Below are 12,985 nucleotides of genomic sequence, written 5' to 3' on the forward strand. Positions count from 1 at the left end.
TTGAAAAAGTTTATTGGAGGAGCTGCGAGGGCATCTTTCCTATTTGGCTACCATTGTCTTCACCCTCCCTGACCTCACCAGGCAGAGTGACTCATTGCTGCAGCATCGGACTCTTATTTTAGGTTATGTCACCCTGTAATGGAAGCTTACACTCTAATCAAGGTGACAGCATTCTTGATTTCATGAACAATTTAGGCATTGCAAGATGTCTTAAACATTGTTGGGGAGAGGTTGTGGTATAAGGCCAGAGCTGCTGACTTCGGAGCTGGGGAACTGGGTTTGTCTCTGCGTCTGCTCAACTTCCTAGGCAATTCACATAATCTCCCCGTGCCTACCAAAATAAATGTGTCCTTGTGTAAAGTAACTGGTGCTCATGTAAAGCACTCAAATACTCTTTCTTGGGTCAAGTTTGTGCCTTAAAAAAAAAACGCAAAAAAAGGAAGCATTTGCAATGCAATGGGTCTCGCGCTGGCGAGTTAGAGCTATTAGCGTTGGAAATTCCTAACTGGACCTTTCTTGCCCACATACATTGAAAATGAAAAGTAAAACAGTTGACTTAAGCGAGCCGATTCAAAGTGTCATGGCCGGCATGAGCGCGAAGGAGAGACACAAAAAGAAGAAGAAATTCGCTTGCAGTCAAACATATCGGCAAACATGCAATTATCCATGTAACAAGGTCAGTGTCCAAGGTGGTAACAAAACTGCCCCAAGGAGGGACAAACATAAAGCATTCACCAATATTTTTTTTTTTTTAAAAAGGCAAGCCCCTGCACGAGTGAAAGTGATGGACGTTGTTAAAAGCCAACAATACTTACAACAGGTCCAAGCGGTGCGTGCTAGACCAAAAAATGTCAGTTTGCAATGGCAGGAAGCTAGTTAGCGCAGATGGTCGGTGGAGGCTTGATTTCAGGAGGGAAGCTAGTCATCATTGGTTGTTGCAGTGCAACTGCAAATACATTTTTTTTTTTTTTTTAAAAGACCCTTGATTTCACGGAGAAAACTAGTCGTCAGTGGTAGCTGCAGTGTGACTGCAAACACAAAAATAAAAGTCCCACAAAACACATAATAAACAAAAAGAGTGAAAGAAGATTGTACTTGGCTGCTGCTCACGGGGATGGATAAACACGAAAGGAGGCATGACAAATTCATGCCAGAAACAAATAGAAACAAAGATTACAAGAGTGACAAAAGAACTAGCGAATCTCAAGCTTAGGGGCAGGCATAAATCCCACAGAATAATTACAGCATGTTGAGAGTCAGCGCATCCGCGCTGCCCCTATGCTCGACCTAAAAAAGGCTAAGCCAGTGGCAAGGACACCTTACGCGGAGAAAACAAAAAGCAAGCTGTCCTGCTGCAAAGATAATTAGGAGGCGAGTAGAACTCTTTGCAGTGACTGACCCGGCCTGTCCAAGCTATCAGCCCCTGCCCAGATACGGCTGCTGATGGGAGAGGGGGGCTAAAGCATTTTCAGCCCAATGAATGTTGCGCACCTGGAAAATATGTAATGAAGTATGATTTATAAATGGTAAGAAGCATTCCAAACTGGGTGTATTGCATTTGGTGTTCTGGTACGCGATGTTAGATAGAAATGTGTCTTTTTCCAAATAAACTTTTTATAAACTTTTTATACCATTACAATGAACAGCTAATGTTCTAGTCTAACCAGGAGCACCATATATATCTTTTTTTATTTTCTGGCAGGTGTGTGCTGTCTGGCAAGTCTGTAGAGAAAACCTTCATTGTTGTCTTCAACCAAAGCTCTCTGCCCAACAGACCAGTTACAGCATTTCTGACCAACAGAGGCAATAAATTACACTTTTGAATTGTAACCACTCTAAGCTGAAACTCTACTTCTCATACTACCAAGTCGTTTTGTACCTGGCTATCTCGGATGTTATGATGATGTTAACATAAGTACTTTGAGTCAGGTAATTATATTCCGTTATTTAAATGGCTGAAAGTCTAGTTTGTTTCATGATGTACATATTGTCTGATGAAATATGTTTGCATAAGTTTCAATCGTTGTGTTTTTTTGGGCATTTATTGTCCATAACATTTGAATGTCTTTTGCCCTATTCTACAATTTAAAACATTAGAAGAGTAACGTGTTTTGTCAAACCCCAAAATATCTCTTCGTTTGAATGCCTTTGCAACAAGGATTTAATGAGGTCATATGATTTGACCTTATCTATTCGACCCAAGTAGCAAGTCAACTCATTCGTAGCAATACTTGTATTAACACAGGCAAAACCTTTCTTACTTGTCTTCTTGCTACTAACTTTGTGTATTACCACGTGCATGTGTCGTACATAAAGTTGGAGCAGGGTCTATTGCATGCCAGTCTTACCATTGACAGGCTTTGAGGGCTCAAGACTAGTCGTTCACATGCCAGCATCACCTGTCAAAGGCCAGCAGGGGTGGATAAAAGTTAGTCACAAGATAAATTGACTTCTGAAAGATTGGTAAGGCTGATTTAGTGTTGCATTACTGAAAGATTAGTAGAACTGGGTGCGTTCTGTAAGATGGGAACATCTCTGAAAGGCTGGCTGGTCTGGAAGTGGGATTAGTTGTGTCAGTCTTGCATCACAAAGGGCAATAGAATTGGGGCACAGTAGCGTCGCATTCACCTTTTGTATATATTACTTCACAATAGCACTACTGTATCACATGAGAATTAAGAAGACATAAAGAGACTTAAAAGGCCTATTTCTCAACCAAAAGAGGACAGAAGGTCTTAACAACACCACACCTCCCACCTTAGTCCCAATTTGTCCATCCAGATGATTCATTTATCCAAATGGTGTGTGCTATTCATTAAGTACAAGTTAATTAAGCCACAGCGATGGACGCCAAAAAAAGGCTCACCGCTCTTCGAAACACACGGTTACGACATTGTGGTGCTGTCCGGTACGAAGACGTGTACTATGGTGTCCATCGATATGTCCTATTCATGTGCCACGAATTGCACACTTCATTTGGATAAACGAATTGCTGTCATATACAGAAGATTATGGATTGGAATTTGTGTAATTTAAGAATAAGGAACTGTTGTATAAAAGGCATATTTGTAGAGAGAACATTAATTTGAGGGTCTGATGGCGCTAATGAAAGACAATTTTTTGTTAACATATAAAATGGTACTCATTTTATCAACCATCTTACGCATGCAAGGCTTATAGGGCCTTCTGGGACTTGAGTCTGTGCCCATGTGACCAAACGTAGATCTGTGCAGTCGATGCACAAGTCCACTGGACTACAAACCCCTTTTTAATGCAGGCATTTTGGTAAGTTAAATTCTCTACACCTTAAATGTACATTCCACTCTTTTACAAATACACGGTTGGCTAGAGACCTGGTTGCTCTAGTAACTCAACATTAAGTTAGTTAACCAGTATGTGCACCAACTGGCAAAATGTTACACATGAAGTGCAACAAGAGGAGAAACAGGTGGAAGTGTGCTTCTTTCTAGAGACCCTGCTGCAGGACAAGAATAGGAACCATTTCCCCTCACTGTTACCCAGTGTCTGTACCAGGACCGAGAGGTTTTCAGGAGCCCACTGCAACAAAAGATATAACTCTTAAGGGTGGAGAAGTACAGTGTTTCCTCAAAGGATCCACCTTACATCAGAGGAAACATGCCAGCCGACTCTTTCATTGTGGCTACGGCATGCAAGCTAACATTTTAACATTGACAGGCCTTTCTCCTGATAACGAAAGTAGGAGGGTAGACATGATGGGAAGAAAACGTAGAGGTCAGCCACAACGCAATGGCCTATTGTCAGTTTAAATGCCCTGCTCAGCATGTACGTTGATTAACAGTGAGATGAGAAGTAAGAACTCATGCAACACCTGACGGAGGAGTGCAAGAAAAGGCTGAATAATGTAATGTATAAAAGCCAGACTGTCTCCCACATATGCCTCAAACTGGCATTGAACGTAGCAAATACAACCAGTAGGCAGCTATGCACTGCTATCACCCTGCACAGACACTGTTACATGAGGATCTCTAGGTTAAAGCAAGGTATCCAGTCAGCAATTATAAACATTCCCTTCACAGGGGACAACCTTTTCTAGAGAAAGTTGATGAAGCGCTGCATCACCCGATGAAAGGTAGGACTACTAAAGCTATGTGAGCCCTATAATACAAGAGACCTTTTTGAGGAGGCTTGACCGAAAGAAAAAGAATGCCCACAAGAGGAGCAATGTAGCTCCACACCATACATATGGTCTTCAGGCAGCAACGTAGCGAGGCAACACCAACACTGCAAGGTCGGTACAATGTAAGTACAAACCAGCCTTTTCGTGAACATGGAAGTGGAAGAGGAATGGGCACCAGGGGATGAATCTGTATAAATAAGTATCATATACCAAGCACCCTCCTACATAAGTCACCAGTGGGACGGAGAATCTCAAAATTCTTGGACGAATTACAAAAGATCCTTGACAAATGGATACTAAATATCATAACATGCTTATTGCATAGAGGTAAAGCCACCTCCAACAATACAAACGAAGGGAGAAACAACATCGGCTACAACAGGAAGTAGAAGACCTGTTAAGAAAACAAGCTATAGAATTAGTAATACTATAAGCCATATAGAATTCTCAAAATATTTCCAGTCCTGCAGGTCTAGTGACTTGAATAATCTACTCAACCTGCCACTAATATGCTTGACTCATAAACTGGTCTCAAATTGCATGATTCTAGGCAATTTTTTATTTTATTGAGTTTTTCTTTTTTTCATTATTACTTAAGAGAGCACCTTCAAATATGTGGGTTAAGCACGTCTGCTGTACAAAAAACTATTTTGTTTGATTTAACAGACTGTACATTTTTGCTCCATGTCTAGTAAGAATCTAGCCTGCACATATGACCCCTCATTTGCCTCTTAGTTCACTAATAACATTGTCTTGAGGGTTAGACAGGAATGTTTCTCAGTTCACGTTTAAAAACTCCCACTTTTAATAAATATATCTAAGATATGATCTAGTAGCTCACTTTCATGAACAGACAGCACATTTTCCAGTGGAATGGTTACAAAATTGCCCACTGACATGGATTTTTAATGATGAAACTACAAAGCATTCTAACGATCTGTGGACATATGGTTTCAGGAAATATTTTGCTCATCACCTTAAAGTATCCTTATTTGTTTTGATCCTGTTAAAATGTTTGTTTCCATCACACTACAGAATTATAAAAAATGCTTTTCTAATGCTGATATATTTTGAAATATTTGTGCAGTTCATTTACAAGCTACTTAAATGTGTTAGAAAATTAAACTGACATCATCCAGCAATCCTTTTTACACTCCCTGTACCCAAGCATGATTGTCAAACACTTCACTTTACACATTCGTCTAACTTTGCAGTCAGAGAAAGAAACGTAAACCCCAGTCTCCAGGGTCAAATAAGCAACAAGTTGTAAGAAGACATAAGATCAAGTTTGACCTTATGACAAGATAAAAACAAGATTTAATAGCATCTTTGTTGCTCATTCGTTTTCTGGATGAACAAAACACCTGTTCTTTGTCAGCACATCATCTTTCTCTCTCAAGAACAGTCCAGTAGTGCGTCACAATAGCTCACTCTGGAAAGAAATCTGCATTGTCATGGTGAGTCGGCGAGTAGATTGTCAATGCTTGCATATGGGAAAGACTCAAAAGGGTCTACTCAGATTATTTCTTCTTACCCAAACGAAGCAAGACACTAAGACCAATACTAGATCTAAGAACACTAAACCAGCCAATGAAAGCACAATTTCAAAATGACATCTCTTGAAGAAGTCATTCCCTTTTGTAGGGAGTGGGAACTACATGGTAACCATAAACCACAAGACGCTTACCTCCACACACCAATAAATAAGCAACACAGACCATTCCTACGGCTGGTAGTGGCCACAATATACTACCAGTTCAAGGTTTTAACTTGGAGGATGAAACCACCAATAGGGGTATTTACAAAATGCCTAGCCATGTTGGCAGTGCACCTCAGACAAAGGAGACTACACATAAACCCATAACTGGATGACTGGCGAGTAAAGGTGTAAATACGTTCAACCAATTCAAGGACAACATCAACAAAGTAATAAGGACATTACACAAACTGGAGTTCTCCTTTAACTTCGAAAAATCATCACCAGGATCAGAAAGGTTGAAGATCTTTCTAGGGGCAGTCTTAAATTCAGAGACCACAAGAACCTTACCAATGGAAAAGAGGGTCAAGGCGATGATTCGGCAGAATTACCTTTACAGCAAGGGGCTGCATCTGACAGCGAGGAACGTGATGGTTCCTTGCATTTCCCTAGTACCACATGCAAGGTTACACAAGACCAGTACGAGAATGACTACAACAGAATGGTCACAGGCATCAGGAGTTGAGACAATTGGGATTAGTGGTTGTTTCAGACAAGGTTCAGATGGAAATGCAGTAGTGGAACCTACAAGAACATCACAGTAGGAAAACCATTCAAACCATAAACTCCCTCCGTGACCATCGCAAAGGACGCATCCCATTCAGGTTATGGAATTCACATGCACAAGCTAAACATCAGAGGTCTATGGAACCCAGAGAAAGCAGTACAACACATACATGTGTTGAGATAGAATACTGTCTTCCCGGCAGTGGAATACTTACTAAAACATCCTAACTTACAATACAACAACAATTTTCTGCTTAAATAAGGAGTGATATACCAATTGGGAGAGCTAAACACAGAAGTGGTCAAGCTAAGCAGACAAGCAAACACCACACACAAATTAACGAAAGCAGGAAGTACTGGTAAAGATCTTTCAGTGGTGGGGAACACACAGGTAGACCTATTCTCAACTCACAAGAATGCAAAAATGCAACAGCTTCCCATCGAGATTTTACCATCCATAATCACTAAGAATACCTTTTTGATAAAACAGTCGGCTAGATTTGCCCATGCTTTACCCCTTAATCCCATTGCTACCGGAGGTAACACGAAAGCACAGACAAGAACAGTTCACCTTGATCCTGAAAGCCCCCCAATGGGGTGGACAGACATGGTTCTCCGATATAATGGATATATTTTAGCAACAGTTGATAAAACTTCCAATGCATTGAGATGTGTTGACAATAGAGGGAGGTTAACTGTGACACCTGGAACTAGACATTTTCAGATTGACAGAATGGCTCCTGGGGCCTTACAGTTTGGTGTCCTTAACCTACCGAAAAGAGAAATGGAAGTTCTGAAAGAAGCAAGGTGACCAACAAGATGATGATGTTACAGCAACAACTGGAAGAGATTCTTAAATTGGTGCAACTAGGTAGGAGACCAAGGGTATTGTTACCAAATGCAATGGTGATCACTTATCTGACCCACTTGCTCGGTAAGAGAGCACCTCTCTTACTTCTCACTCCAGTTCTACCTAGCGACATTGTAGCATACACAAGAGGGGTACTATCGGGAAGTTTCTTCAGCACGCCAATGATGAAACATTTTCTGGAGTGAGCGAAAAAGGTATTGCTTCCGTGAAGCATGGCCATACCCACCTGGAACATGAATGAACCATTGCAAAATACATAACTCAAGTTCTTAACCCTAAACACTCCCTTTATAGTCACCATCGCCTCACTAAGAAGGATTAGCAAGATTTAACTCACCAATCAAGAACTGTATTTCATGAAAAACAAGGTGAAAGTGATGAGAAGAAACCCAAGGGTCATAATCAAAGGTGGTAACAAAAGTAAATCTTAATCAGGACATCCACTTACCAGCTTTCTTACAGCATCCGAAGACACAGGCAGAGACGGACGTTCACACCCTGGATGTCCGAATGGTAATAGTGTACAATCTAGAACAGACAAAACCCCATCAGGAAAGGAGAACACTTCTTCATATCCTTCAAACATGCAAGGAAAGGATCCTGTGTCACCAAAGGAACTATCACAAGATGGATAGTACAGACAATACAATACTGCCATAAGACAGGAAGAGAACTGCTCAAAGAAAGACCACAGGTGCAGTCAACAAGGAAGGGAGCAAAACTCGCTTTCCTAAGAAGTGTGGCACTGGATGATGTCTGCAGCATCCGCATTGTCGTTAGTATTCACTTTCCTAAAGCAGGGGTTCCCAGCCTGTGGTCCAGGGACACCTGGGGGTCCTTGAAACCAGGGGGGTTCTTTCCAGTATATATTTCACATTTTAGAAGCCATCTATAATCAGTTTTAGTTTTATCACCTCTAACTTCCCAGATGGTGTGGGTTGTTTAGCAAATCTATCTCTCCTATTTGGACCATTTTCTGAACCTTCCTTATTTTGGTTCGTTTCAGGCACCTTATATTTAGGTATTAGACTGACATTGGACTTCTACAGATACGTCTCATAAATGGAGACATTTAATTACAGGTTAGTGAGACTCTGGACTAATCTTCATACAATACTTTGGTGCATTTTTTTGATCAAGGGATACTTATGATTCCCCTTCTTACAGATTTTTTGTGATGATGCGATGAGCTTTGGACTTGCATTATCAACTTCAATTAAAGAATAGCAAAAAAAGAAATATTCAAAGGTATATAATCCAATATATCTCTTCAGTTGTCAAGATTTCCACTTGGGATTGCAGTCACAAACTAAATCATTAACTATTCACAATATCCGACTTTCTGTGATACTTTTCATAAATTCTGGTTCTTTGGAATGGAATACAACAATTATGCATGAGGTTACGTTGTTCATTGTTCTTCTCACACTAGCTTGGGCTAGCACTTTCTCCATCCTTTCTTTCTCCTTCCTTTTCTTCTTTTCCTTTGGCTTATATCAATTTTCTGTTTTTAAATGAGGATATCTAGAAGCATGGTTCCTGTTTGTTTTTTATCACATTTAATAATTGGTGACATATCTCCGTGGTATCTTGGTGCACTCTATTTGTATGACACTTATATCTTCATTACCATGTCGAAATATTGTGGGATATTTAAAAAAAAAAAAAAAAAATCTTTATCAATATTTGGGACATTGGCAGTACAATAGATACAAACAAATAATTTAATATTTGTCTTGTCAGCCTTGATAAAGTCCCATGTTGGGACGAAACACGTGTCTGCTGGATCTGGATGAACCAGATAATTATTTTCTTTATTGGATGAAGACCATTCTTTCTGCTTCCATATCACCAGAGTGTATAATTTCTGTCCCTATGATCAATTTGCTGGACTTTGTATGAACATACTAATGGACTAACTACTCTTCTGTTGATTTGAATATATAATTGTCTAATTTCTGGTAAAAAAGAAATTTCATGTATGGACCGGGTATTTGGTATGGAATTACAGTTGTATTGTAAAGTTTGAAAACAACAATTTTTCTTATATATTAAATGTAATGACTTTGATTTATCAATTAAAACTTTTTCTTTAACTTTTAACTATCAATTTTTGTATTGATACCACTTTTTGTAGGAATTTATATTACGCTTCTCTTATACAACTTATTGAGTTATGACCATTTTACAATTGATAAGAGTGTTATTACTTTCTCTGTGTGCTCCATTCTCATCTTCTCATAAATTTAATTGTCCTTGAAACCTCCGCAGGGGGTCTGTTAAAAATTAAATTAGTATCCTTTGATTCATTTGCGGGAGAAGTGCAGGTGCATCAAACAGAATATAGTTTGGACGATGTGTAGCTTCAATTGAATATTTAGAAAAGCTCCAACCTTCTTGTTATAATGAGAATTTGTATTTAAAAAAAAAAATGTTTTTGTTTGCAACTAGCAGAAGTCAAAAGGTTGTTTAAGCTGTCCTAAAGCATTGCTGTGTGGACATCCTAGTCAACTAAGAGTCCGGAGTATGCAAAGTGAGTTAAAATATGTGTTTCTAATCGTACAGTCTAATTGACTCAGACTATCCACAGAGCAAAATACCATTATATAATCGATGCACAGCATGTGAATCCAGAAAGATCCACGTTGCAAAGTGAAGTGGTTTTGCAGATGAACAGTGTCTAGATTCACGTGACCCACCCACCTCCACCAGTAGAGGTGTGTTCACAAAGAAATCAGCAAGAAATTACTATGTATACATACACAACACATATTTACAGATTTTTTTGCACACACACACACACACACACACACACACACACATTCAAAAGCAAATGTTTACGCACGGCTAAAGAGTGAGCTAAACACTATGAATGTATGAAAGCTTTTGGCTAATTTAAGGTAGTGCAGAAATGAGACATGTCCGATTCCACAGAGTACTCTTGGTGCACACCACTGAAGTGTGCACAATTCTACTTAACATTCTCTTCTATTGAGCTCTTTGTCTTGTTTTTTTCAAAGGTGCGGTAGGTGCTGTCTCTTCATTATCTGTGGTGGTACGTTGTCATGGACTCTACTTTGGTTGTGCCGTAGTTCCTTCAAGTCCTTTTTTTTCCTTTCTTGATTCTTTTCTTGGTTCTTTCTATTAAAGCATGTTAAAGGTGAGCCTTGGTTTGAGGTATACGTGTCAAAATGGTAGTTGGGACATTACACTGCAAGAGTGAAGCCACTGGCTCCAAGGGCTCTACAGAACCAGTAGTCCTGCAGCAGCTCCCTCTCCATACTCCAGTCCCTGAACCTCCTCAAGCTCCTGGGCCACCCTCTGTCCTTCCCTTCCCCGTAACTTAGCCTTTTTCATCAGTGAGGGCATTCCTGAACTGTCGTGGTTAATCTTTGGGATCTACTGGTCCTGTCAACAGGTATTCCTTTCCAGACCAACCCTCACAGAACTAGCCTAATGGTACGGCTGCCAACATCTTGAAATACTGCTAGATCCAGGGGGCTACTCTCCACTTCGTTCCAGAAGGCAGAGGGGCAAGATAAGAATATTTTGCCATGAGCAACTGTATGACAACTTTGTCCTTCACCCTCACTGCACTCATCCCTGTACTGCTATGAAGCCACATGTAAGGAGCCACATGAGGGTTTTGAGCTGATGAGTATGCTTGAGAGCCTGACTACTTCTGCCCAGCCACATGCCACTTTCTTATTATAGGAAAATTGGGCCTGTTCTTTGTTGAAGGAACGCTTAGATGTCTAACTTTACAAATCTTTACTTTTCAACCCATTGTCAACAGCTGAGTTTAAATGGACTAATGCCTTTTAAACGTATGTTAATCTTCTAACCGTATATCTTCTATCTAGGTTGCGAACAAAGATTTCTTAACACCTTCCTGAAAGGCGTCCGCACCATGCAACAAGGGACACACATTGATTTTTAAGGTAAGTCTCGCTACTGGTTGTTCTCACTAGTCGTTGGAGGCGAGTGTCAGGTATGTTGCTGTTGAGCTCATAAAGTGACTTATAAAGCAGCTTTGTAAATTTACTCTCCAGCAGACCACCAATTCATCATAAAAGCAGATGACCTCAAAGAACACTTGATCATAAAATGCAGGCAGTAAGCGTTCCCAGCATCAGATCTCTACTAAGAAAGTTGCGTCCAAATTGCAACCTATTTTATGCCAATTCAACTTGTTAACAATAAGAGGAATGAAAATCGTAAACATACCAGAATAGTCTGCCGACTCTAGTCCTCCTAAAAATACATTGAAGCTTAATTTCCCAAACTGCTGCTAGAAAACCGATTTTTAGTGGGTCGCAAAAGTACTGGTCTATATGTAAGTAATATTTTAACGATTAGCCCTGTTTGTGCGCCAGTGCAAGGGTGCTGAACGGTGTTCCCAAGAACAATTTAAAAAAAAAAAATCCTTGCAAGCATACCCAAGCAAGACTTTGGGTGAAACTTCCAGTATTTGTTGCTGCTGTTTTTTTACTTTACAAAGCCATTTCAGTTGAGAATGTGCTCACTATAAGTGAACATACACAACCATACCACTTGTGGGTGACTTACATAAATTGAGAAATAAGAATGTGGCGTAAAGACCAGAGCTGCTAACTGAAGATCTTGGGAACCAGGTTTGAGTCCTGGTGTTGGCTTACCATCCTTCTGTGTAGGTAACTGAATCTACTGTGCTTATAATAAAATGAATCTGGCCTTGAGTCCTTGAGCTGTGTTTATTATTTATTTTATTTCGTGTCCTCAGATATAAACATTTGGATTTTCTTTATTTCTCTAAAACCTCTGACCTGAATTACACCAAAACAAAAAAAGCCCTCTTTCTGGACCAGGACCTACCTTTGTGCCATATTTGGTGTAATTCCGAAAGTAGTTTTTGCGCTATTGCTGTGCAAAATCCTTATGGAAAAATTAATGGGGGAAACATGTTTTGGGACCTACTTTTTTCTCCCCCCACAAGCCCCAGGCTTTTAAATTATAAGTTTAAAAAATAACCACAAAAAAAACGCCTCAGAATGCCGTAGAATTAATGAGACTATTTTAAACTGGCTTCTGCTGATCAGAATTCTGCCAGATTCTTGATGCTTGTTTCTTGGGATTATTGTGGTCATTTAAGTTGTCAGGAGTTATGCACAGGAGTTCGGGAAGGCTTGGGCACTTTAAGGAGCCATATGCCCATAGTGCATAAACAGTAATTGTTTATGCTGATTGAACTATGATCCAGCCTAAATTTGATGAGTGCTTGAATCTTGCATGTTTTTACACCAAAGCAGAACTCACTTTTGTAAGTCAAACAAAGCATCTTACCTTGCTTCTTTCTGTGGATGGACTTGTATTTATTGACCTGAGTAAAAAAAAAAATGGGCACTAGTTCTTACTGTGGTCTTTAATGCTGCTTTTGTGACTGGAGCTACTCATACCTTGTGGCTGGCAGTCCGCTACACAAGAAGGGTAGCATAGATAACCCTGGTGACAGGCCCATATTATTGCTGGATGGTGCCGGTAAAGTTTATAATAGTGTATTGTTGAACTAAATTCAGGGCTTACTTTATTATCTCATCCCACCATCTGCTATTTTGTCTGCATGTTCATTCTTGTGCCTTGTCTTAAACTCTACGCTGTTCGACTGTACGTCACTGAAATCTGCTCTGTGCCACTGCACTCTGCCACTGCACTC

The 12,985-nt window shown here is 40.0% G+C and overlaps 1 protein-coding gene across 3 annotated transcripts in view; it reads left to right on the forward strand.

Moving 5' to 3' along the window:
• The window catches only part of CLASRP (CLK4 associating serine/arginine rich protein), a 664,783-nt gene that overhangs the window by 56,480 nt on the left and 595,318 nt on the right, over window positions 1–12,985 (forward strand). The window contains exons 2-3 of one of the 3 annotated variants that reach the window (XM_069207696.1): window positions 1,703–1,929; window positions 11,157–11,234. The gene's annotated coding sequence lies outside the window, so the exon portion shown is untranslated. Of the gene's footprint in view, window positions 1–1,702; window positions 1,930–11,156; window positions 11,235–12,985 lie in introns of those variants that run through there. The other 2 variants (XM_069207699.1, XM_069207697.1) reach the window with 2 other exon arrangements.

The sequence above is a fragment of the Pleurodeles waltl genome, chromosome 9 (assembly GCF_031143425.1).
Source record: "Pleurodeles waltl isolate 20211129_DDA chromosome 9, aPleWal1.hap1.20221129, whole genome shotgun sequence".
Taxonomy (NCBI): Eukaryota; Metazoa; Chordata; class Amphibia; order Caudata; family Salamandridae; genus Pleurodeles; species Pleurodeles waltl.